We start from the raw sequence: 26,288 nt of genomic DNA on the forward strand, positions 1-26,288 counted from the left end.
TTTCATGCCACAAACTAATTTGCCAAATACGAGTCAGTTACATAAATAAGTTTTTCCTGTAGTGCCCAGCAGATGGCGAAAATAATCACACAAAAAAGCCGAAACTTTTTCCTTCCAAACGCAGATGTTAATGTTTTCTTTGGAAATCAGACGCCGATGCTAACACTGGCGTTTTTGTGGCACTAATGAGTGACCGAACCCCACCTTGCAGTCTTCAGACTATTGAATAAAATCACGTACACCCCTATACCGCGCATGCTTATGGCATGAGCAAGCTGGTTCGGAGACGCTGCGGGCTGTTAACGACTGAGATGAAATCAGCAGCATTCCTGGATTTCTTAAAGTTTGTCGGCGGGGGGAGCCGTGGGCTTTGCAGCACGGAGCGAGTGTCTCTTTAAGCTGGCTGCGATGCTGCTGCTGCTCTCGTGAGCCGATGTGCACTCGGGCGGAGGTACTGTGGCCGCTGCCTCCCCAAAACACGCCTCCGGGATCCGAGCAGGCACGAAGGAAGTGCGACTCCTGGCTCGGCGGAAAAGAGAGAAAGCTCGCCGCTGAGGAGGAGCGCGGAGGGCCAGGCCGGCCAGTCACAAGGTAAAACTCCCCTGCACTTTAGCACTTTCTTGTAAGCTTTGTTTACACCCTTGCAACAACACGGAGAAGAAGCACCATGCTCGCGAATTAAAGAAAATCTCCATCGCCCTTAAAACTCAAACATTTGCATCGTAAGGTTACTTTACTTAACTAGGCAACGATTTTAAATTTGTACCCTCGTTTTGCAAGATTTAGAGGGAAAAAGGCGGACCTTATTAATGCGTATACTTGGACAAAAGACCAACTCCTTAAACAGCAAGTTCGGCTGTAAATATGATTACATTTGATATGCAATTTAATGGTGCTTTCCACTGCAGAATGTTGTCTTATTTCAGAGGGCCAAGTCTCTCTCACTATGTTTGTCTCATTCAAAATCAAGTTCCCTAGTCTCATTAAAGACTTCACCTCTTCCAGAAAGTGGTAAATTGAATAGCCAACAGCTTCTTCCTACTGATACCAAGTATACGGAGAAGGGGTGAATCATCGGTTATAAACAAACATAAATGGAAAAATAACATTGCCCGTGAAGTCGTTTAAAAAAATAACATTCTTCTCTCCTGTCAAAGATGAATGGCAATTAAAATGATCGTCACTTTGGTGGGCCCGGCTTCACTTTAAGTTTGTCTAAACGTGCCCTTCTTTTCTTCTATGACTCTCTAAGACATGAGTTGTAAAGTATTCGAGGGTGAACTGATGTACCAGTGGTCAAAAAAAGGTAACCGTTCAATAGTTTTTGAAAAATTATTACCTCTGCTTTTTGGCTCTGAACATGGCAGCCGTTGTGCAGGAATTCATAAATCTTGAAATTATAGTATTTGTTTTTGTAAACAGGAAGTGACATTTACATTAGTTCATCCGTTGCACACAATTCTAAGAAAACGGACTCCAGAGGGTTTATGGCCGATTATCGTACATTTTAATATGAAAACAGTTATACAATTGTGACCATTCTAGAAAAACTAGTTCGGGCATCATATTCGGATATTTTTCTTCAGTGCCAGCATGATTTGGAGAACGCTATCTGAAAAGGAAGGGTTTGACAGGATCATAATTAGGCCTAGGCACCAAATGAAGAACTGGCCCACACTTGTGGATCATTCGTTTTCATAAAATGTTGCTTAATTAGTATCGGGGGAGTTATTTTCCTCTCTCTTAACCCCTTTCTCTTCCCTTCTTTTTGTTATTCTTCACTTGGCATGTCTCACTTTTCTTTTTGTCTCTCATTTGATTTTGTTACTCCCTTCCCTTTGTCATTTTGTCCCGGGATGAATGTGTTTTATAGTAATGTTGTAAAAAACAATTGTATCGAGTTGTCACCCAATTTTTTTTTTGGCTCCGTTTGATTGGTAGCTATATATATATATATATATATATATATATATATATATATATATATATATATATATATATATATATATATATATATATATATAATGTATATTTTATCTCAGTTGAAAACGGGGGCCCCTCGCAGTTTTGAAGGTGACAAAGTGGCAGCAAACACCTCCGGCGCCTCATTTGTCTGCTGCTGGAGACAAACATAGAGCCTCTTAAAATGCCCCCCATCTGTAATGTCTCTTTGCACGCACAAACGCCCTTTCACTTCATCGCCACTTACATTAGAGCTAGCTGTGAGGCTCAAAAACAGCATCGCCACTCCCTGAGGCCTCACTGTCCCGCTCAGTGACTCAGGATGGGTGGAGACCCACCGCATGCTGTGCCGGCTCAGTTTGGTTTATTGTCCTACTGCACATGACAATGAGCACCCAGTGTTTGTACTTAGTAATACTGAGGTCTGGCATCTGCTCTTCGCCTGCAGCAGCCTTCCGGGTTGTGTGCCAACAACCAAGGCAATGTTGGGAGTTTATTTGCAGCTAAACAAAAACAATTAAAAAAAAAACTGGCGACCAGCTGGCATTTGCCTCAGGCCACTCGCACAATGGCCAATTGCCCGCCCTGCCAATCCGACCCTGGGGTTTGATATGGATGTCTGAGTTTGATACAGACATCTGATACAGAACACAATTATATTTTATCTTGGGGCGTAGATCCTTTCACATACACATTGTAATTGTCAATCATTATGGACGCTTGGCATCCGTGTTTTACTCAGCTATTTTCTAAAGACATTTAAAACACATAATTTATCCTAGAAGCCACCTACTTAAAGCCATCTCGCTTTAATTTTTTATATCCTTTATTTTTTGTTTATAGAATTTAGTATGTGTAATGAATGTGCTGTATTACCAACTGGGTATGGTGACTCGCTGAATCAGTGTTTAGCTGCCTGAGGGCGAAAGTAGTTCTGGGAAGAGTTGGGTCCTGAATTATTTGAGGACAGCACAGTACTTCTTTAAGTTGTGGACTGCTGCTGGTTGGGCATTCCTGAGCTGGGCCGCCACCTTCTCTTGGTGTATTTGCCAGTAAATTGGAGTTTCTGGAGTGGTTTAGGACATTGGAGTGGCATTTGTTTGTTAGCAGCGGTTAGCCAGATCAACACAGGAGACTAACTTTCAATGGAGTGAGTCTGCCTACAAAGCGCTTGTGCCATTGACAGACCATCCAGAGTTCTGTCATGATTGACATTACAGTTCTTCACATTTTAGAGCTATCTCGGCCATGTTTTCTCTAGAAGGCACAGACAAATAATGATGGTGCAGTTTTTGACCAAACATTTGGCCAAAGCATGAGTGGTTATGCAGGGAGATAAACACCCCCTTGGCCTCTGCTCGATGCATGTAATAGTAGCTGGTTTGCAGCTATATAATTTTCAGTGTTTTGAAGACTGTTATTTCTAGTGCTGTGTTCTCTGATAGATATGTGAAGTGTGCAGAGTGATTGCAGTAGATGTGCTGTATTACAGGCTTCTGGGCAAGCTACCATTAGGAAGCACTTTTTTGGCTGTAACTTATATTCAAAGGCCTAAACATTCAAACTTGTAATTCAGCAGTAGAAGCTGGCTTACAGGGCACCTCCGACCCTGATTTTTCAAGTTTATGAAGTTGACCCTGTCAGAAATGAGCAAGGCGGCTAACAAATCCCTTTTGTGTCTGCCATAAGGCAAAGGAGCTTGTGCCCTGCACTTTCAGGTAATCGAGGACCCATGAAGACGCGGAATAAAGTCATACTTCCCAACACTTGCCCTGTATAACTTCACTTTTATTTCATGAATAGCCACGGTTTAGAATAGGAGCCAAAAGAGAAAATGTAAAAATTCGACAAATCTTATTTTTAAGAATGAAAATAAATAAATGAATAAAAGCAATCATTTAAATTAATCAAGCAATACAATCTCAATTATTTCCTTATGGGGAAGCACACTGTATGTCCTGTCAGAAGGAAAGGATGAGGTATTTACGTGTCCCTGAAGCCAGTCCAAAGTGAGTACCAGTGTCTGCAAGCATGACTGGTGTTCCTCCAGGGGTGTCAATCAATTAATCAATCATAACATTTGTATAGCGCACTACTCACCCGGAAGGGTCTCAAGGCGCTTGGGGGAGGGGGCCTGCTATTGCTCGAACAGCCAGGTCTTGAGTTGTCTCCTGAAGGCGAGATGGTCCTGGGTCAGCCGAAGGTGGATGGGGAGGGAGTTCCATGTCTTGGCCGCCAGGTAGGAGAAGGATCTGCCTCCGGCGGTGGCTCTTCGGATGCGTGGTACGGCGGCGAGGGCGTGGCTTGTAGAACGTAGCTGGTGGGTGGGCGTGTAGAAGGTCAGGCGGTCGTTGAGGTACTTGGGGCCCAGGTCATGGAGAGATTTGTGTGTGTGGGTGAAGAGCCTGAACGTGATCCTCTTGCTGACGGGGAGCCAGTGCAGGTCCCTCAGGTGGCCGGAGATGTGGCTGCGTCGGGGGATGTCCAGGATGAGTCGGGCGGAGGCGTTCTGGATGCGTTGGAGTCTTTTCTGTAGCTTGGCTCTGGTTCCGGCGTAGAGGGTGTTTCCGTAGTCCAGTCGGCTGGTGACGAGTGCCTGGGTGACCGTCTTCCTGGTTTCGGTCGGGATCCATCGGAAGATCTTGCGGAGCATGCGTAGGGTGTTGAAGCATGATGAGGAGACGGCGTTGACTTGTCTGGTCATCGAGAGGGAGGAGTCCAGGAAGAAGCCCAGGTTGAGTGCGTGGTCTGTTGGCTTGGGAGTGGTGCCCAGGGCAGGGGGCCACCAGGAGTCGTCCCAGGCGGAGGGCGATGGTCCCAGGATGAGGACTTCCGTCTTGTCTGAGTTCAGTTTCAGGCGGCTGCTCTTCATCCACTCGGCGACATCTTTCATCATTTCGTGTAGGCTAGTTCTGGCGGTGTCAGGGTCTCTGGTGAGGGAGAGGATCAGCTGGGTGTCGTCGGCGTAGGAGATGATGTTGAGGTTGTGTTGGCGTGCGATGGCTGCAAGAGGTCTCATGTAGACGTTGAAGAGGGTGGGGCTGAGTGATGATCCTTGCGGTACGCCGCAGATGACTTCGGTGGCCTCGGATCGAAACGGGGGGAGGCGGACTCTCTGGGTTCTTCCGGCGAGGAACGAGATGATCCACTCCAGTGTCTTCTCTTGGATACCGATGTTGCTGAGGCGTTGAACTAGGGTGCGGTGGCAGACAGTGTCGAACGCTGCGGAGAGGTCCAGGAGGATGAGGGCCGCTGTTTCCCCGTTGTCGAGCAGGGCTCGGATGTCGTCGGTGGCTGCGATGAGGGAGGTCTCGGTGCTGTGGTTGGCTATGAAGCCGGACTGCGAGGGGTCGAGGGATCCGTTCGTCTCGAGGAAGGCGGCAAGCTGTCTGTTGACGGTCTTCTCGATGACTTTGGCAGGAAAAGGGAGGAGCGAGATGGGGCGGAAGTTCTTGAGGTCGGTGGGATCCGCTGTTGGTTTCTTCAGTAGGGCGCTGAGCTCGGCATGCTTCCAGCTCTCCGGGAAGGTGGCGGTGTTGAAGGAGGTGTTGATGATGTTCCGGAGTTGGGGTGCGATGGTGGAGTCGGCTTTGTTGAAGACGTGGTGGGGGCAGGGGTTGGTTGGAGATCCGGAGTGGATGGTGTTCATCGTGCGGGCTGTGTCTTCGGTGGTCACCGTGGTCCAGGTGCGGAGGGTGGCGGTGGGGGGCGTTGGTTCGACGGTTGGGTGCGTGGATGGTGCGTCGAAACTGTTGTGGATGTCGGTGATCTTGCGGTGGAAGAACGAGGCGAGAGAGTCGCAGAGATCTTGTGAAGGAGTAATGTCGTTGTTGCCGGTGCTGGGGTTGGAGAACTCCTTGACGATGCTGAAGAGTTCCTTGCTGTCGTGGGCGTTGTTGTCCAGTCGTTCTTTCAGTGATTTCTTCTTGGTGGTGCGGATAAGCTGATGGTGATTGCGGGTGGCGTTCTTGAGGGCAGTCATGTTGTCTGTGGTCTGGTCGAGGAGCCAGGCTTTCTCGAGGGTGCGGCAGTTCTTCTTGGAGTCCTTGAGTTCGTCGGTGAACCAGGAGGCTTTCTTGCTTCTGGGTCTGCTGGGAGGGTTCTTCAGTGGCACGAGGTCGTCGGCGCAGGCGGTCAGCCACTGCGTGAAGTTGCGGGCTGCTTCGTTGGGGTCCGTTGTGCTGGCGGGTGGGTTCTGGCTGAGGGAGGTGGTGAGCTGCTCGGCGGTGATCTTGCTCCAGCGAGGAACCTGTTGCGGGTGGTGGTGGGTCGTAGTTCTTCTGAAGCTGAAGTGGACACAGCTGTGGTCAGTCCAGTGAAGTCCGGTCGAGTGGCTGAAGGTGATGTGCTCGCTGGATGAGAAGACGGGATCAAGCGTGTGGCCGGCGTAGTGGGTGGGGGTGTTGACCAGTTGCTTGAGTCCGAGGTTGGCGAGGTTGTCCAGCAGGGCGGCGGTGTTGCGGTCCTTGTTGTTCTCCAGGTGGAAGTTGAGGTCCCCTAGGAGGATGTAGTCAGTGGAGGGGAGGGCGTGCGGGCTGATGAAGTCTGTGATGTCTTCGCTGAATTGTGTGCGTGGTCCCGGGGGTCTGTAGACGAGTGTGCCTCAGAGGGTTGTCTTGGGGTCGATGTGTATCTGGAAGTGGAGGTGCACGGCGGCGGAGAAGGTGTCGTTGGAGTCGGTCGTGATGCGGATGGTGTTCTTGTGTGCGATGCCTCCTCCAGTCTGGTTGACGCGGTCCCTCCGGGTGATCTTGTATCCGTCTGGGATGGCGATGGCGATGTCGGGTGCAGAGGAGGAGTTCATCCAGGTTTCTGTGAGGAAGGCGACGTCTGGTGAAGTTGTGTCAAGCAGGTTCCAAAGTTCGATGGCGTGTCTGTGGATGGAGCGGGTGTTGAGCAGGATGCACTTGAGGTGGGTCTTGCTGGTGCTTGGCTTGGCGGGTGCGGTGCAGGTTCGGAGGCAGGTGAACTTGCAGGTGAAGGGTCCGTGGATGCGTTTCGGGGTGGCCAGGCAGCAGGCGGGGTTCCGGCCAACATTGAGTGCGTTGAGGGCGGCGGCGTTGTAGGTCTGTCGGGTGGTCTCGTAGCGGCGGGGGCCAGGGGTCCTGGCACTGGGCGCGGTCCAGGCGTGGACGGGCGCAGACGGGCTTGCCATTGGCGCACCTTCGGCGCACAATCGGCGCGCCCGCGGACTCTGCCATAAATCGAGAGTGGGGGGGGCGGGAGGAGGGAGGAGCAGCTGGGAGCGGGGCGGCGAATGGGGATCGGGGACGAGGAAGGGAGCGAGGCCGCAGGGGAGCAGCGGCGGGGTTCGGGAAAAGCAGAAACGGGGGAGGTGGCGGCTAGGGGGAAGGCCTGAGGGCGGAGTCCCTGCAGGCAGCGGCGGCAGGGAACGGGAGCAGCAGTGGAGACCTAGGACACACGGGGGCCGTGTGGTAGGTGGCGCGACCTGGAGGGGTCACAGCTCACTGCCGTGCGGTCCCAGCTATATGTGGTAAACTGGGAGGGAGGAGCAGCTGGGAGGCGGGAGCGGGGCGGCGAATGGGGATCAGGGACGAGGAAGGGGGCGGGGCCGCAGGGGAGCAGCGGCGGAGTTCGGGAAAAGCAGAAACGGTGTGAACGGCGGAGGTGGCGGCTAGGGGGAAGGCCTGAGGGCGGAGTCCCTGCAGGCAGCGGCGGCAGGGAACAGGAGCAGCAGTGGAGACCTAGGACACACGGGGGCCGTGCGGTAGGTGGAGTGACCTGGAGGGGTGTGGTTGTTGAGCGAGATTATGATCGTGGTGGAAACCATCAGAGAGGTTTAGATTTGGCTTCTGTATCTGACAGAGGCTGCCCATGATGTCCCTGTGCATTACTTGTCCCTTCCCTGCTCCTCCTGTGTGTGTGTGGGAGACAGAAGAAACTGAAAATCTCCCTGAAGAGGGGGGTTGGGCGCGTGATAAAATTTGGGAACCTCCTTTTAGAGCTGTTGAGTTCCTCTTTGACCCAAGAGATTGACACTTTGGCATTAGGCAGGGTCAGAGCCACTAGAATGCAGATTCACTAGTTCTTCCCATGTCAGAGCCTATCTCAACTAGGAATGGGGCACACTTTTTGGAGCACGACCTCTAGAACTTGGTCATTCAGTTTCTTGTGTCTGGTGTAAGTGAGTGATGTCCTGCAGGTCACCACTGACTGGGGTACCAGTACTGGTTGTCAGGGTGTAGAGAAAAGGGTGGGATCCTGCTTCACTGTCCAGGGGTTAGAACCCGCACCAGACACTGGTCTACAGTCTTATCAGGTGGCTCTTTAGGCCTTAACCCAACCAAGGTAATGACTCCTGGAGTTGATGACAGTGATACGCTTGAAACTGGTGGATAAGTGAACATTTCTTGGGGAAACACTGGAAAGCAAATTTGGGGTACACAACTGGGTGTGTCTAGGGAAAATCTTTGCTCAGTGGTTACCAACCTGACACCAGAGCACTCCCTTCTATGGTTTCCTATCATGGTACCCTCCCTAGAGGCCTTCACAGTTAAATCTCTACCACACTTTTTCTCTAATTGGTTCTTAACAAAATCTACAAGGTACTACACCCTCCTGCCCCATCATCTTCTCCCCACCCAGGTAACCCAAGATCTACAGTCCCCTGTATCTTATGGCAGAGGAATGAACTAAGCGTAGGGGCACATTATATCATTGCTATCCCTATGGCGCTTAGAAGCGCAGCTCAGTCGCTCCTTCCCACCCCAGGCATATATTGGGCAGAAAGTCTCACACTCTCGACCTCCTGTGAGCCCATCTCAGTCCTTTTGGTTCAGCCGCGGGTGAAGACTTGTAATGCCTTTGTGCGCCTTCTGTCTTCTTAGTAGCCTTTCTCTGGTATCGACGTTGCTGGATGAACTCTGTATGGGAGCTTCAGGTGTAAAGGCACAGCTTCCCCAGCAGCTGTGGCCTCCTTGCCCAATCAGACGTATGGCGGTGGCCTGCAGGTCCCGCCACCCAAGCCAATCAGGTTCACAAAGGCAATGCAGAGTTGTAGCCTCTCAGGTTCATAGTGGCGCCATCTCAGGACGATTAAGTTGATACTGTGGCAACACGTCTTCTTGTTTTTTTCGGTGCCAGCAGCCCTCGATCACAGCTTTAGTGGCTCAAAGTGGACATGATAGCACTTGGTTTACTGCAATATTTGGGGCCGACCTCATGAAGGGACTGCACTGAGACTGGGAGATCCACTCACGATACAGGCCGCCCCTGACTTTGCTTTCTGATATTGTCTTCTTTCTCCGGGTGCTCCACATACCAGGAACATGGTGTGCAGTCTTCTCGTCCTTCCAAGTGTCTCATGCAGAGCCAGGCACACTCCTTCCACTCTCAACAAGCAAGCATCTAGGCACTAGGGAGACCCTCAGCTCATCAAGTAGAAGGTGCAGATTTCAAGGGATGTCTCCTCACCTCTGGGAGACGGGCTGTGAGGCAGCCACCAGCCTGTTTACATGGCAGCTCTTCCAGTTCTGTGTGAGCGCTCGCTTATTTGGTCAAGAAGGACAAGGGATTGGAACAAACTGGATACCATCCCTATACACACTTTCAAGACGCGATGTGGATCTACGGTCTTAAACCTCAGAACCTTTTTGGGGTGCCCTCCTTAGAATGCTCTCTGGACACAGCCTTTGTTTAAAGGGATGTTTCTCACAGCCAGTAGCAATGGGGCTGTCTCCAAGCAGGAACACACTACTGGGGTACAATGACGTGTGCTTTATCTGTGCTTGGCTATCAGCTGTAATCTGTGCCATAAACAAACACTGGCAAAGCCAATGGGTCTTGCCAATGCACTAGCTATTGGCTTTGCCAATACATTTTAGCAATGTTGTACACCAGAGTGGCTGCTGTTCAGCATGGCTAGAAGTTAGTGGAGTGGAGTGGAGTGGAGTGTCATAAAGTAGAGTAGTGTGGTGTGTCATATGTGTCATAGAGCAGCATGGAGAGGAGAGTCATGGAGTAGCGTACAATGTTATGGTGTGCCATTGACTAAGTAGAATGTCATAGAGTGGAAGGGCGTAAAGTTGAGTGGTGTGAAGTGAAGTGGAGTACAGTGTCAGTTAAGTGGAGTATTGTGGAGTGGTGTTGAGCAGAGTGGAGTGGCATAGAAGGGAGTGGAGTAGTGTGTCATAGAATAGAGTCGAGTAAAGCGGCATGGAGTGGCATAGAGGGAGTTGCGTAGTGCGACGTAGAGTGGAATAGTGTTGTAGAATGGCATAGAGTGGGGTAGAGTGCTGTAGAGTGGAGTAGAGTGTCAGTGGATCAGAGTTTAATGGAGCAGAGCATCATAGAGTGGAATGTCATGGAGTAGAGTGACCTAGAGTAAAGTGGCGTAATGCACAGTGGTGCAGAGTAGATTGGTGTAGAATATGATGACTTTGAGTAAAGTGGTGTAGAGTGCATTGGCGCAGAGTGCAATGGAATAGAGTAGAGCGGTGCATAGTAAACTGGAGTGGCGTAGAGAGGCGTGGTATAGAGTAGAGTGGTGCATGGTAGAGTGGAGTGGCGCAGATAGAGCGCAGTGGCGTACAGTGCAGTCATGTAGAGTGTCAGAGTGCAGGACCGTAGAGTGGGGCAGAGTAGAATAGAATGGCGTTGACTGCAGTGATGTAGAGTGCAGTGACTTAGTGCTATGCTGTAGAGTGACGTAGCGTGGAGTGGCGTAGAGTGCAGTGGCACAGAGTAGAATGTTGTAGAGTATAGTGGCATAAAGTGCAATGGTGCAAAGTAATTGGCGTAGGTGCAGTGGCGTAGGGTGCATTAGTTTTGAGTAAAGTGGTGTAGAGTGCATCGGCGTATATTGCTGTGGTTTAGCGAATAGTGACATAGCGTAGACAGCAGAGGCGTAGAGTGCAGTGGCAAAGTGGAGTGGGGCAGGGCAGAGCATAGTGGTGCAGGGTAGAGCGCAGTGGCATAGAGTAGAGTGATTTAGAGTGGCGCAGTGCGGATTGCAGTGGTGTAGAGTGGCGTGGAGTAGAGTGGCATAGAGCATAATGGTATAGAGTGCAGTAGAGTAGATGGTTTCAGCGTACAGTGAATTAGAGTGGAGAGGTGAGGTGCAGGGCAGAGTGAAGTATAATAGAGTGGTGCAGAGTAGAGTGACCTAGACTGGAGTGGTGAAGAGTTCAGCGGTGCATAATAGAGTGGGGTAAAGTGGCTTAGAGTGGATTGGTGCAGAGTACAGTGGCGTAAAATGCAGAGGTGCAAAATGGAGTGGAGTAGAGAGCAGTGTTGCAGAGTAGAGTGACAGAGTAAAGTAGCATAGAGTGGAGTGATGCAAAGTGGTGTAGAGTGCATTGGCATAGAGTAGAGAGCATTGGCATAGAGTAGAGAGCATTGGCATAGAGAAGAGAGCATTGGCATAGAGTAGAGTGCATTGGCATAGAGTAGAGTGCATTGGCATAGAGTAGAGTGCATTGGCATAGAGTAGAGTGCATTGGCCTAGAGTAGAGTGCAGTAACATCGAGTAGTGCAGAGGAGTGATGTAGAGTGGTGCATAGTAGGATAGTGGCGTAGAGTGCAGTCACTTGGGCACAGTGGAGTAGTATGATGTAGCGTGCAGTGACGTAGAGTGGACTGGCATTGAGTAGAATGTTGTAGAGTATAGTGGCATAAATGGCAGTGGTGCAAAGTAGTTGGCATAGGGTGCATTGGGTTTGAGTAGACTGAAATGACGTAGAGTGCAGTGGTTTACAGTAGAGTAGCGTAGAGTGGCGCAGCAGAGAGTGCAGTTGCGCAAAGGGAAGTAGAGTGGCATAGAGTGCAGTGGCGTAGAGTAGATTGTTTCATAGTAGAGTGCGGTGGTGCAGAGTTGAGTGGCCTGGAGTGGTGTAGAGTGCAGTGGCAAAGAGTGCAGTGGTGCATAGTAGAGTGCACTGGCATAGAGTGGTGCAGAGTAGAGTGCAGTGGCGCAGAGTTCAGTTGCAGAGAATGTAGTGCAGTAGAGTAGAGTGACATAGAGTCCATTGGTGTAGAGTGCAATGGCGTACAGTGGAGCAGAGTAAGGTGATGTAGAGTGAAATGGTATAGAAAAGAGTAGTGGCGTAGCGTGCATGGGTGCAGAGTAGATTAGCATAGTGTGCAGTGGTGTAGAGTAGAATAGAGTGGCGTAGACTGCAGTGGCATACAGTAGATTGTTTGAGTAGAGTGCAGTAGTATGGCGTAAAGTTTCATAGAGTGCAGTGGTGCAGAGTAGATAAGAGTGGCTTTGAGTGGATTGGCATAGAGTGGAGCGATTCAGGGTTCAGTGGCATAAAGTAGAGTGGCAGTAGAGTATACTGTTGTAGAGTGCAGTTGTGTTTAGTAGAGCAGCATACAGTACAGTGGTGAAGAGTAGAGTGGAGCGGCATAAAGTGCAGTGGTGTAGAGTAGATAGTGGCATACGGTGCAGAGTAGATTAGCATAGAGTGCAGAGGTGTAGAGTCTATAGGTTTTGAGTGCAGTGGTGTAGAGCGGCGTAGACTGCAGTGGCATAGAGTAGATTGTTTCAAGGTAGAGTGAAGTGGCGTAGAGTGCAGTTGTATAGAGTAGATTGTCAGTGTGCAGTGGTGCAGAGTAGATTAGAGTCACTTAAGAGTGGATTGGCTTAGAGTGCAGTGGTGCAGAGTTCAGTGGCGTAGAGTGGCATAAAGTAGCGTGGCAGAGAGTGTGTTGCAGGGATTCTGTTTGTAAAGCGAACTATTCCTGGGACCACAGAACGTTGGTATGTAGGGACTGGGTCACCATGCCACATCAGTACCTATGAGCCCCAATACAGACTAGTGCATAGTGCTTTTCCTGCCCTTCTAACCTTTCCAGAGTAACAGGTAAGTTAGCACCCCAGAGCACAACACTCTAGTCCCCTCGGGGAACCGTGAAAATATAGCGTCAACCTTTCATTTTTTCACACATGCATGTCCACAATAAACACAAGCGTTTGCAATGCAATAGGTCTCGCATTTGTGAGAGTTTGAGCTTTTGGCATTGTAAATGACAATGCCTTTTTTATTTCTATTGGTTTTTAAAACAGATAAATCAAAAGGCATTGTCATGCACAATGCCAAAAGCTCAAACTCTCACAAATGTGAGACCGATTGCATTGGAAAGGATGGTTCTCGTAAGCAACTCCATGTTGCCAGCACCAGAAAAACCTCACCATAATTGGGACAGTGAAGGCAGGGTCATTCACGTGCTCTGAAGAGGGAGGGTCATAAAGAAAACGAGAAGTAGGGGGGTCTTTCTTCTTTCACAGCAAGAACGTGGAGGCATTATTAGCTGCTTCATTGTTCATTTGGAGGGAGGGAGGGAGGATGACCTACTAAATTTGGGGGATCATCCCTTATTTGAAAATTGCAGCCTAATCCTGATCAGGTGTTGATGCAAGCTAGCACATATGCAGGGTGACCCCTGTCCCTTATCCGGTATGATTATTCACTAGCCTGTGTTTGGTGAGGGTAGCACGAGCAGCATACCTTTTTAATGAATATAATTAAAATTAATAACTGCATGCAAGCAGTCGCTCGCACTGTTTGTTCTAATAAACTCGCAACCATTGAACACTCAACTGGCCTCAGAAATTATGCTAACAGATGAAATGTGGTTTAACACACAGCAGTCCCCAAAGTAATGTTTGCCTATATCATATATACCAAGTGGTATTAACGTAGCAGCAGACAACATCTAGCGTCAGTCAGCAAATGCTAATGAAGCAATAAGTAATACGACCGCAGACTGCAGTCACCAGCGCGGCTTGGGCCCCAGGAATTTGGGCAGGCTTGCTGGCTGTCGTGGCTTGTTACTACTGCGCTTAAAAACGTAACCAATAAAAAATAACATGGGCACACAGCTATTTTGTCGATTAGAAGTGCATTGAATAGCAGAAATATAGAATTCTTATAGGAGTACAAAACATGCAGGAACGAGAAGCAGTTAGTAGCATGAGATGGGTGAAGGTCCCCAACCCCGCAGTCACACATACATTGTGATTTTCCATCTGCCCACGAAAAATGCTAAGAGCACAGAGACATTTGAATTAGGGTTGTGCCTCTTCCCTGCTGCTGTGGAATCCACTGTGTAGCGGGTGGGTGCGGTGGCATGAAGCGAGCTGGCAGCCAAAGTCAGTAAGTCACTAACATTAAATATCCGTGCCCTCTCCTGCCATCCTCTCTGGGGCTGAGACAACAGTGGAAAGAGCTCTTCTGGTGAAAGAAACTTCTCAGACAACACTTCTGACATCCTGTAGCCTGGCCAGTATGTTAAACTGGGCCATTCACAGCCGGAGCTCAATGCAGGCTTCTTCGGCGCAAAAGTGACGAACCTAGTCAGCACTATAAACAAGGCGCATGGCTGGCATTGTTAAACATGAAGTTTGTCGTGCTGTTAAAAAAATAAAAAATCATACAGATGCTATGAACATGCCACGCCATTGTGAAAGTGAAATCGCGCGTAGCGTGCTAAAAATAAAAAATAGGCGGCCGACATTGCTAACAAGAACAAAACCGAGCTTCTCCAGCAACAGGAAGGAGGGGGCCGCTCAAGGTTAGGGCGACCAGAAACAAAGAGCACGTCAGCGAAGCTTTTATCAGCGCCGCGCGCCTCTCTGCAGACTCCCCTGCATTCCAGAGAGGCGCGCGTCGCGATCCTGTCTGCCGTGCCATGCCGTGGAGACAAGACCTGGCCACGCGCACAACGTTATCCTATGGAAAAACGCTGCGGGCGGCCAGGTCTTGTATCCCTTCGTCGGTCTCAGACTGCTGAGACGACGACTATAGTTCTCGCTTGCGAGAACGCGCTTTCAGCGCGTTCGTCGTAGGCGAGACCTAAAAAAGGACACAAGAACAGTTTACAATACCTATTTAAACTTATTGTGCCCTATTGTAAAACATATGCACTGCAACTAGCCTACCGTCACTATGAAACCACAGTGTTGTAGATCTCTGGGATGAGTGGGTGACCCCATACCGGTCATGCATAAATAGTTTTTCTAGATGTCTGTCGGCACAGCCCTCTCGTCTCTGGACAGTGTTGCAGAGTATACTGTCTTTGAGTGCAGTGGTGTAGTGTAGCATGGAGTGCATTGGCGTGCAGTGCAGTGGCACTGAGTAAAGTGGCTTAGAATAAAGTGTAGTGACTCAGAGTAGTGTGCATAGTGCAGTGACAGAGTCCAATGTGGTAGAGTAGAGTGCAGTAGTACAAAATATATTGGCATAGAGTGCATTTGTTTTGAGTAAAGTGGTGTAGAGTACATAGGCATAGAGCACAGTGGCATATAGTGGTGCAGAGTGGAATGGAATGGCGGAGAATGCAGTGTTGTAGAGTAAACTGTTTCAGAGTAGAGTATATTAGAATGGCATAGAGGGGATTAGCATAGTGTGCACTGGCATACCGCTGAGTGGTACAGACTAGAGTGCAGTGACATAGAGTGCAGTGTTGCAAAGTAGCGTGGTATAGAGTGGATTGGCGCAGAGTGGTGTAGAGTGCAATGCCGAAAAGTGCAGTTTGCATAGTGAAGTAGTGTGGGGTAGAGTGCATTGGCATAGAGTGGAGTAGTGTAGAGGCATAGAGTGGAGTGGTGCAGAGAAGAGTACGGTGACAGTGTGGAGTGAAATTAAGTAGTGTGGAATGGTACAGAGTAGGGTGCAGTGGCTTGGGATGGTGCAGAGTGGAGTAGAGTGGGGTAACGTGGCTTATGCATGGTATGGTAATGTACTGCCATTACAGACACCACATCTGTAATAGAAATGACCATTACGTTTGCACTCACTTATAGTTTTACTGATAAAAGTATACAGCACACAAACAATAATTTGTGGGAATTTCATCATCCAATGTATTGATTTGATAATCAGCCCAGTTCATTTACAGATGTTGACATTTTGTTGTATGCTAGAAAAACAAGCATTTACAATGCAATGGTCTCGGCATCATTAAAAGTAGAGCTATTGGCATTGCTCATGACATTTCTTTTTTTTCCCTTAAATCATAAATAACAGCACTCACTGCTCTGCGCACTCACTGCTCTGCGCACTCACTGCTCTGCGCACTCACTGCTCTGCGCACTCACTGCTCTGCGCACTCACTGCTCTGCGCACTCACTGCTCTGCGCACTCCCTGCTCTGCGCACTCCCTGCTCTGCGCACTCCCTGCTCTGCGCACTCCCTGCTCTGCGCACTCCCTGCTCTGCGCACTCACTACTCTGCACTCTGCACTCACTACTCTGCACTCACTACTCTGCACTCACTACTCTGCACTCTGCACTCTGCACTCACTACTCTGCACTCTGCACTCACTACTCTGCACTCTGCACTCACTACTCTGCACTCTGCACTCACTACTCTGCACTCTGCACTCACTACTCTGCACTCTGCACTCACTACTCTGCACTCTGCACTCACTACTCTGCACTCACTACTCTGCACTCACTACTCTGCATTCACTACTCTGCACTCACTACTCTGCACTCACTACTCTGCACTCACTACTCTGCACTCACTACTCTGCACTCACTACTCTGCACTCTGCACTCACTACTCTGCACTCTGCACTCACCACTCTGCACTCACTACTCTGCACTCTGCACTCACTACTCTGCACTCACTACTCTGCACTCACTACTCTGCACTCTGCACTCACTACTCTGCACTCACTACTCTGCACTCACTACTCTGCACTCACTACTCTGCACTCACTACTCTGCACCCACTACTCTGCACTCACTACTCTGCACTCACTACTCTGCACTCTGCACTCACTACTCTGCACTCACTACTCTGCACTCTGCACTCACTACTCTGCACTCTGCACTCACTACTCTGCACTCTGCACTCTGCACTCACTACTCTGCACTCTGCACTCACTACTCTGCACTCTGCACTCTGCACTCACTACTCTGCACTCACTACTCTGCACTCACTACTCTGCACTCACTACTCTGCACTCACTACTCTGCACTCTGCACTCACTACTCTGCACTCTGCACTCACTACTCTGCACTCACTACTCTGCACTCTGCACTCTGCACTCACTACTCTGCACTCTGCACTCACTACTCTGCACTCTGCACTCACTACTCTGCACTCTGCACTCACTACTCTGCACTCTGCACTCACTACTCTGCACTCTGCACTCACTACTCTGCACTCACTACTCTGCACTCACTACTCTGCACTCACTACTCTGCACTCACTACTCTGCACTCTGCACTCACTACTCTGCACTCTGCACTCTGCACTCACTACTCTGCACTCTGCACTCACTACTCTGCACTCACTACTCTGCACTCACTACTCTGCACTCACTACTCTGCACTCTGCACTCTGCACTCACTACTCTGCACTCACTACTCTGCACTCACTACTCTGCACTCTGCACTCACTACTCTGCACTCTGCACTCACTACTCTGCACTCTGCACTCACTACTCTGCACTCTGCACTCACTACTCTGCACTCTGCACTCACTACTCTGCACTCTGCACTCACTACTCTGCACTCTGCACTCACTACTCTGCACTCTGCACTCACTACTCTGCACTCTGCACTCACTACTCTGCACTCTGCACTCACTACTCTGCACTCACTACTCTGCACTCACTACTCTGCACTCACTACTCTGCACTCTGCACTCACTACTCTGCACTCACTACTCACTACTCTGCACTCTGCACTCACTACTCTGCACTCTGCACTCACTACTCTGCACTCTGCACTCACTACTCTGCACTCTGCACTCACTACTCTGCACTCTGCACTCACTACTCTGCACTCTGCACTCACTACTCTGCACTCTGCACTCACTACTCTGCACTCTGCACTCACTACTCTGCACTCACTACTCTGCACTCACTACTCTGCACTCACTACTCTGCACTCTGCACTCACTACTCTGCACTCACTACTCACTACTCTGCACTCACTACTCTGCACTCTGCACTCACTACTCTGCACTCTGCACTCACTACTCTGCACTCACTACTCTGCACTCTGCACTCACTACTCTGCACTCACTACTCTGCACTCTGCACTCACTACTCTGCACTCACTACTCTGCACTCTGCACTCACTACTCTGCACTCACTACTCTGCACTCACTACTCTGCACTCACTACTCTGCACTCACTACTCTGCACTCACTACTCTGCACTCACTACTCTGCACTCACTACTCTGCACTCACTACTCTGCACTCTGCACTCACTACTCTGCACTCTGCACTCACTACTCTGCACTCACTACTCTGCACTCTGCACTCACTACTCTGCACTCTGCACTCACTACTCTGCACTCACTACTCTGCACTCTGCACTCACTACTCTGCACTCTGCACTCACTACTCTGCACTCACTACTCTGCACTCTGCACTCACTACTCTGCACTCTGCACTCACTACTCTGCACTCTGCACTCACTACTCTGCACTCTGCACTCACTACTCTGCACTCTGCACTCACTACTCTGCACTCTGCACTCACTACTCTGCACTCACTACTCTGCACTCACTACTCTGCACTCACTACTCTGCACTCACTACTCTGCACTCACTACTCTGCACTCTGCACTCACTACTCTGCACTCACTACTCTGCACTCTGCACTCACTACTCTGCACTCTGCACTCACTACTCTGCACTCACTACTCTGCACTCTGCACTCTGCACTCACTACTCTGCACTCTGCACTCACTACTCTGCACTCTGCACTCACTACTCTGCACTCTGCACTCACTACTCTGCACTCTGCACTCACTACTCTGCACTCTGCACTCACTACTCTGCACTCTGCACTCACTACTCTGCACTCACTACTCTGCACTCACTACTCTGCACTCTGCACTCACTACTCTGCACTCACTACTCTGCACTCTGCACTCACTACTCTGCACTCTGCACTCTGCACTCACTACTCTGCACTCTGCACTCACTACTCTGCACTCACTACTCTGCACTCACTACTCTGCACTCACTACTCTGCACTCTGCACTCTGCACTCACTACTCTGCACTCACTACTCTGCACTCACTACTCTGCACTCTGCACTCTGCACTCACTACTCTGCACTCTGCACTCACTACTCTGCACTCTGCACTCACTACTCTGCACTCTGCACTCACTACTCTGCACTCTGCACTCACTACTCTGCACTCTGCACTCACTACTCTGCACTCTGCACTCACTACTCTGCACTCTGCATTCACTACTCTGCACTCACTACTCTGCACTCTGCACTCACTACTCTGCACTCTGCACTCACTACTCTGCACTCTGCACCCACTACTCTGTACTCTGCACCCACTACTCTGTACTCTGCACCCACTACTCTGCACTCTGCACTCACTTCTCTGCACTCTGCACTCACTACTCTGCACTCTGCACTCACTACTCTGCACTCTGCACTCACTACTCTGCACTCTGCACTCACTACTCTGCACTCTGCACTCACTACTCTGCACTCTGCACTCACTACTCTGCACTCTGCACTCACTACTCTGCACTCACTACTCTGCACTCACTACTCTGCACTCACTACTCTGCACTCACTACTCTGCACTCACTACTCTGCACTCACTACTCTGCACTCACTACTCTGCACTCTGCACTCACTACTCTGCACTCTGCACTCACTACTCTGCACTCTGCACTCACTACTCTGCACTCTGCACTCACTACTCTGCACTCTGCACTCACCACTCTGCACTCACCACTCTGCACTCACCACTCTGCACTCACCACTCTGCACTCACCACTCTGCACTCACTACTCTGCACTCACTACTCTGCACTCACTACTCTGCACTCTGCACTCACCACTCTGCACTCACCACTCTGCACTCACCACTCTGCACTCACTACTCTGCACTCTGCACTCACTACTCTGCACTCACTACTCTGCACTCTGCACTCACTACTCTGCACTCACTACTCTGCACTCACTACTCTGCACTCACTACTCTGCACTCACTACTCTGCACTCACTACTCTGCACTCACTACTCTGCACTCACTACTCTGCACTCACTACTCTGCACTCTGCACTCACTACTCTGCACTCTGCACTCACTACTCTGCACTCACTACTCTGCACTCTGCACTCACTACTCTGCACTCTGCACTCACTACTCTGCACTCACTACTCTGCACTCTGCACTCACTACTCTGCACTCTGCACTCACTACTCTGCACTCACTACTCTGCACTCTGCACTCACTACTCTGCACTCTGCACTCACTACTCTGCACTCTGCACTCACTACTCTGCACTCTGCACTCACTACTCTGCACTCTGCACTCACTACTCTGCACTCTGCACTCACTACTCTGCACTCACTACTCTGCACTCACTACTCTGCACTCTGCACTCTGCACTCACTACTCTGCACTCACTACTCTGCACTCACTACTCTGCACTCTGCACTCTGCACTCACTACTCTGCACTCTGCACTCACTACTCTGCACTCTGCACTCACTACTCTGCACTCTGCACTCACTACTCTGCACTCTGCACTCACTACTCTGCACTCTGCACTCACTACTCTGCACTCTGCACTCACTACTCTGCACTCTGCACTCACTACTCTGCACTCTGCATTCACTACTCTGCACTCACTACTCTGCACTCTGCACTCACTACTCTGCACTCTGCACTCACTACTCTGCACTCTGCACCCACTACTCTGTACTCTGCACCCACTACTCTGTACTCTGCACCCACTACTCTGCACTCTGCACTCACTTCTCTGCACTCTGCACTCACTACTCTGCACTCTGCACTCACTACTCTGCACTCTGCACTCACTACTCTGCACTCTGCACTCACTACTCTGCACTCTGCACTCACTACTCTGCACTCTGCACTCACTACTCTGCACTCTGCACTCACTACTCTGCACTCTGCACTCACTACTCTGCACTCTGCACTCACTACTCTGCACTCACTACTCTGCACTCACTACTCTGCACTCACTACTCTGCACTCACTACTCTGCACTCACTACTCTGCACTCTGCACTCACTACTCTGCACTCTGCACTCACTACTCTGCACTCTGCACTCACTACTCTGCACTCTGCACTCACTACTCTGCACTCTGCACTCACTACTCTGCACTCTGCACTCACCACTCTGCACTCACCACTCTGCACTCACCACTCTGCACTCACCACTCTGCACTCACTACTCTGCACTCACTACTCTGCACTCTGCACTCACCACTCTGCACTCACCACTCTGCACTCACTACTCTGCACTCACTACTCTGCACTCACTACTCTGCACTCTGCACTCACTACTCTGCACTCTGCATTCACTACTCTGCACTCACTACTCTGCACTCTGCACTCACTACTCTGCACTCTGCACTCACTACTCTGCACTCTGCACCCACTACTCTGTACTCTGCACCCACTACTCTGTACTCTGCACCCACTACTCTGCACTCTGCACTCACTTCTCTGCACTCTGCACTCACTTCTCTGCACTCTGCACTCACTACTCTGCACTCTGCACTCACTACTCTGCACTCTGCACTCACTACTCTGCACTCTGCACTCACTACTCTGCACTCTGCACTCACTACTCTGCACTCTGCACTCACTACTCTGCACTCTGCACTCACTACTCTGCACTCTGCACTCACTACTCTGCACTCACTACTCTGCACTCACTACTCTGCACTCACTACTCTGCACTCACTACTCTGCACTCACTACTCTGCACTCTGCACTCACTACTCTGCACTCTGCACTCACTACTCTGCACTCTGCACTCACTACTCTGCACTCACCACTCTGCACTCACCACTCTGCACTCACCACTCTGCACTCACCACTCTGCACTCACCACTCTGCACTCACTACTCTGCACTCACTACTCTGCACTCTGCACTCACCACTCTGCACTCACCACTCTGCACTCACCACTCTGCACTCACTACTCTGCACTCTGCACTCACCACTCTGCACTCACCACTCTGCACTCACCACTCTGCACTCACCACTCTGCACTCACTACTCTGCACTCTGCACTCACTACTCTGCACTCTGCACTCACTACTCTGCACTCTGCACTCTGCACTCACTACTCTGCACTCTGCACTCACTACTCTGCACTCTGCACTCTGCACTCACTACTCTGCACCATTGCGAAGATTCAGCCTTAATGTATGGACATTCGTACTGTCCAGCATATGTGTAAATGATGCTCCACTTACACGGTCACGGGTATAGATAACCAGCACTACACTTGCATAGAATACTATGAGAAGTCGAACATTCCACAAGGGTTTTAAGCCACTTCTGAGGTACCAGCCAAGTATTTCTGCCTCTTCAGAATCACCAGTGGCACTTTTTGTACATGGTGTGAGGTAAGGGTTACTCTTTTGCTGAGATACAGAATCGCAGAGGCCTCCTAAAAGCAAAGTCGTTCCTCTGTGCAAAACAATTATCTTATCAGGCAGCCCGTGAGACAGTAAGCATGTGCGCAATACGAAGAAAGTGGAACGCGAAAGAACGCAAAGTTGGATCGTTTCCCCCGATTTCTGCTTAGGGTCGTGTGACCGAGACTCGAACCCGGGTCCTCTCGGTCCGAGGTCGAGCGCCCTAGCCGTTAGGCCACCTCCTCTCCGCTATAAAAGCGGCATGCGGGGAGCATCTTGTGGTTTTCAAAACCCATTTGTGCGGCCTACTCTCCGCCTCCGTATCCCGTGTAATCGGAAATGTGTGGCACCGTCACAAGCCTCTCCGTAATTAGCACCGGGGCTGAGTAACGAGAGAAAGGATTACTCCCTTATAAAGTGCTTGAAACCCGGCTATCGGTATAAAGCGCCACTTAGATAAACAAGGCCACAGTTAATTGAATGCCCTCCATTTTTTAGGTCTAAATTCAATCGCGGGCCCTATGCTTTATCCCGTTCTCAAAGAAAGGGAACTTCGTATCCTTTAATGTAAGTTCTTGAACTGAAAAGCTTATTATTCTTCCAACAGTAGCATGTCTCTGTTGGACAGGCCCCACGAAGGGCTCGCTCCCTCCCCGCATGACAAGGCCCAGACACCGGCTCTCCGGGGGCTACCCGCAGAAGCAACCCGCAACCCGTCCCCTCCGGGACGCCTGCTCCCGGATATCTGTGTCACGGGCCCGGGCCCCCGGCAGCCCCATTGCCCGGCCCAGCCGCCATCTTGGACACTGCACCACGCGGCCGCGTGGCCTCAGCTCGACCCCAACCCTGGGCCCGGCCAGGCCCCGCCATCCCGGCACCACCATCCATCCAGGAGGTGAACGGACCCTTGGCAGGCTAATGGGAGAAAGAAGTGTCGATGGCTCTCCCCCGCCAGGTGCCGATCGCCCCCAGCCTCCCCGGGTGCTGGCTCCACCCCCCTGCTGGGTGTCTGGACTCCCTCATCCCGGACCTCCCGACCTCCCAGTGCGAGGGTCCGGACATCAAAGGGCGCCAGACCTATAACCGAGGAGCCCCAGAGCAGGAAGGCAGTTGTATCCTGGAGTCGAGAGACACCGAGAAGAACTCATCCTGGACGGACTGCTGGCGCTGCCGCAGCCCTGCCGCGGCCTTCTGCAACCTTCATCCTCGTGGGACCTGCTGGCGCTGCCGTGGCCCGTTGAAACTTCCATCTTCGTTGGGACCTGCTGGCGCTGCCGCGGCCCGTTGCCACCTACGATCTCTTCGGGACCTGCTGGCGCTGCCGCGGTCCGACCCGTCCGACCGCCGAGCTCGAGGATTGTGAGCTACCGCCGTTTCACCTCAGTACCCGTAGGTACCAAGACTGTCCCGCTACCCCCTTTCCCTACTAGAGACTAGAATTGAGAGGATCATCGTGTCCTGATCTCCTTGTATCGTACTACCTTACTTCAAGAACTGCCTATAAAAGGTGTTACTCTGATCTTCGTGTGGTGTCCATCTGTGGGGGGGGGGGGAAGTTACTTGTCTGTACGATCGCTGGAGACGGCCCTCACCGGAGGCCTCTCCCCTTGTGCTCGGCCGACCCTCCAGGTCCCCGTCTAACATTGGTGGCAGCGGCGGGATCCGAACCAACGCGTAACCGTACAGAGAGTAACTCACCCTACGACTAATCCACAATGACGACCAGAGAGAGCGGATCTGCAGAGAAATTCCAGATGGAAAAACTGGAAGAGTACAACCACCGAGAGCTAAAACAATTTTGCATAGAACTAGGCATTGCCACCACTGGTCTGAGCACGAAAGAGGACTTCAAACACGCCCTAGAATCCTGGGCAGAGACAAATATCGCCGGACCCCGGGACCCCGAAGCCCCGGAGACAAACACCACTCTGACGGAAGAAAGGAGAACGGATCTCTCCCGGGAAGAGATCCGAGAACGAGAGAAAAATAGACTACACGAGTTAGAGTTGGCACGGCTCAAATTAGACGGAGAATTTAAACTGGCAGAACAAAAGATGAACTTAGAACACTTACGGCTCCAAGAAGAGCGAGAGGAAAAGCAGAGACAGAGAGAACTCGAAGAAAAAAGACTGGTATACGAACACGAGTGCAAGCTAGCGGAGATAGAAATGCGCAAACAGAACAAAGACCTAGGGGTGCCCGAGCAACCGCGCCCCCCAGGTACTACCGAACAGAAGGTCCACATCCCCACGGATGTGGTCCGTGAATACTATCGGAACGACTACATACAGCAGTGGTTCAAGGCCTACGAGATCGCCATGACTGCCCACCGGATCGCTCGAAGTGACTGGGGAGCCGGTCTATGGGGGAGATTCGTCAATGAAGGCCGGGATGCCCTGCTGCAGCTTCCGGACCATCAAATGACGTCCTATGACCACATGAAGGCCGCCCTCCTCAGTCGATATGGGCTGACGCCCGAGATGTACCGCCAGAGGTTCCGCAACTGCACCCGGATCCCTGGTACAACCTGGATAGAATATGTGAACTATTTCAGCCGAGCCTTCGAGGGATGGATCAAGGGTAGCAACGTAACAACCTACGAACAGCTCTTCAACCTCATTGTGTGGGAGCACCTCTCCAACAACTGCTTCGTCGAGCTCAGGCAGCACCTCCTCGACAGTAAATTGACTGACCCACGGCAGCTCGCCGCCGAGGCTGACCGATGGGAGAGCACCCGAGTGACCCGGAGTGGGCCAAACGAGCAGAACAGAACCAACCAAGGTCATCATCGTCCCCGAGGAGGAGGACAGGGCCGGGGCAGAGACGCCGTCCCGGCCGCTCCCGCCAACAACACCCCGCCCCCGGCCGGCCGGGGCAACCCCCCGATGCGCCCGGGGTTCCGAGCCAACGTTACGTGTCATCGATGCCAGCGAGTCGGCCACTATGCCAGTGACCCGACCTGCCCAAAGAACCAGACCCCCGGACCCCGCCAGGTGGCTGCCGCCGCCCTAGGAGGAGAGCAAGTCTCCGAAGAGCCTGAAGAGTATGAGCAGGAGCAGCCCGAGTGGGAACCTGCCGCCATGACCCTGGCCTGTCTAGGGGGAAGAGACCTGATCCCGCGGGCTCCCCTACCAGCCAACACCAGGAAATACAGCCAGTGGGTGAACATAAATGGGCGTAAGGCCGAAGCCCTGCGTGACACAGGGGCCAGTGTGACGGCCGTCCGTTGTCACCTGGTGACCCCAGAACAAATTCTGCCAAACGTTCTTTGCCCCGTCCGATCGGCTGACAATTCGGAGAGCCTGTATCGGATGGCCTGCGTCCCCTTCGAATGGGGAGGAGTCTCCGGTATGTTAAAAGTGACTGTCCGCGACGATGCCCCCGTGGACTGCCTCCTGGGGAACGATCTCGAGAGTTCCCCGTGGGCAGCCGTTGAAAGAAGAGAGCACCTGGGGATGTTGGGCCTCCCGGGCTGGGCGTGCGTAACAACCCGGTCCATGGCCGCCGACACCATCCCTAGATCTGAAGAACCCGAATGGCCAGCACATCCTCCCCCGATCGCTCCAGAGGGAGACTCCATCCCTACCGACACCCCGGAACAAACCCACGAAGAGCCCGCTCAGCCCCAAGACCTTCCGGACCTGGCTCAGTGGCGTCAGGAAGGGGGGCCCACCCAAGAACAATTCCGGCAAGAGCAAAAGACATGTCCCTCCCTCGAGGGACTGCGACAGCAAGCGCTCGCCCAGGGCGCAGGAGACACCGCAGGGGCCCACTGGATCTATTGGGACAATGACCTACTGTACAGCGAACAAAGAATAGCGGAGCTGGGGGCCAGTCGAGTGCTGGTGGTGCCCCTCCGTTTCAGAGACTTCCTTCTGAACTTGGCCCATGATGTCCCCCTGGCTGGACACTTGGGGCAAGACAAAACATACAACCGCCTGGTGACTCACTTTTACTGGCCGAAAA

General features: G+C 51.4%; 1 protein-coding gene across 2 annotated transcripts in view; it reads left to right on the forward strand.

The window, feature by feature from the left end:
- TWSG1 (twisted gastrulation BMP signaling modulator 1) overlaps nt 1-26,288 on the forward strand; it is a 129,015-nt gene that overhangs the window by 1,014 nt on the left and 101,713 nt on the right. The window contains exon 1 of one of the 2 annotated variants that reach the window (XM_078688135.1): nt 455-591. The exons of the other annotated variant lie outside the window; for it this stretch is intronic. The gene's annotated coding sequence lies outside the window, so the exon portion shown is untranslated. Of the gene's footprint in view, nt 1-454; nt 592-26,288 lie in introns of those variants that run through there. 2 annotated transcript variants of the gene reach the window in all.

The sequence above is a fragment of the Lissotriton helveticus genome, chromosome 4_1, assembly GCF_964261635.1.
Source record: "Lissotriton helveticus chromosome 4_1, aLisHel1.1, whole genome shotgun sequence".
Taxonomy (NCBI): Eukaryota; Metazoa; Chordata; class Amphibia; order Caudata; family Salamandridae; genus Lissotriton; species Lissotriton helveticus.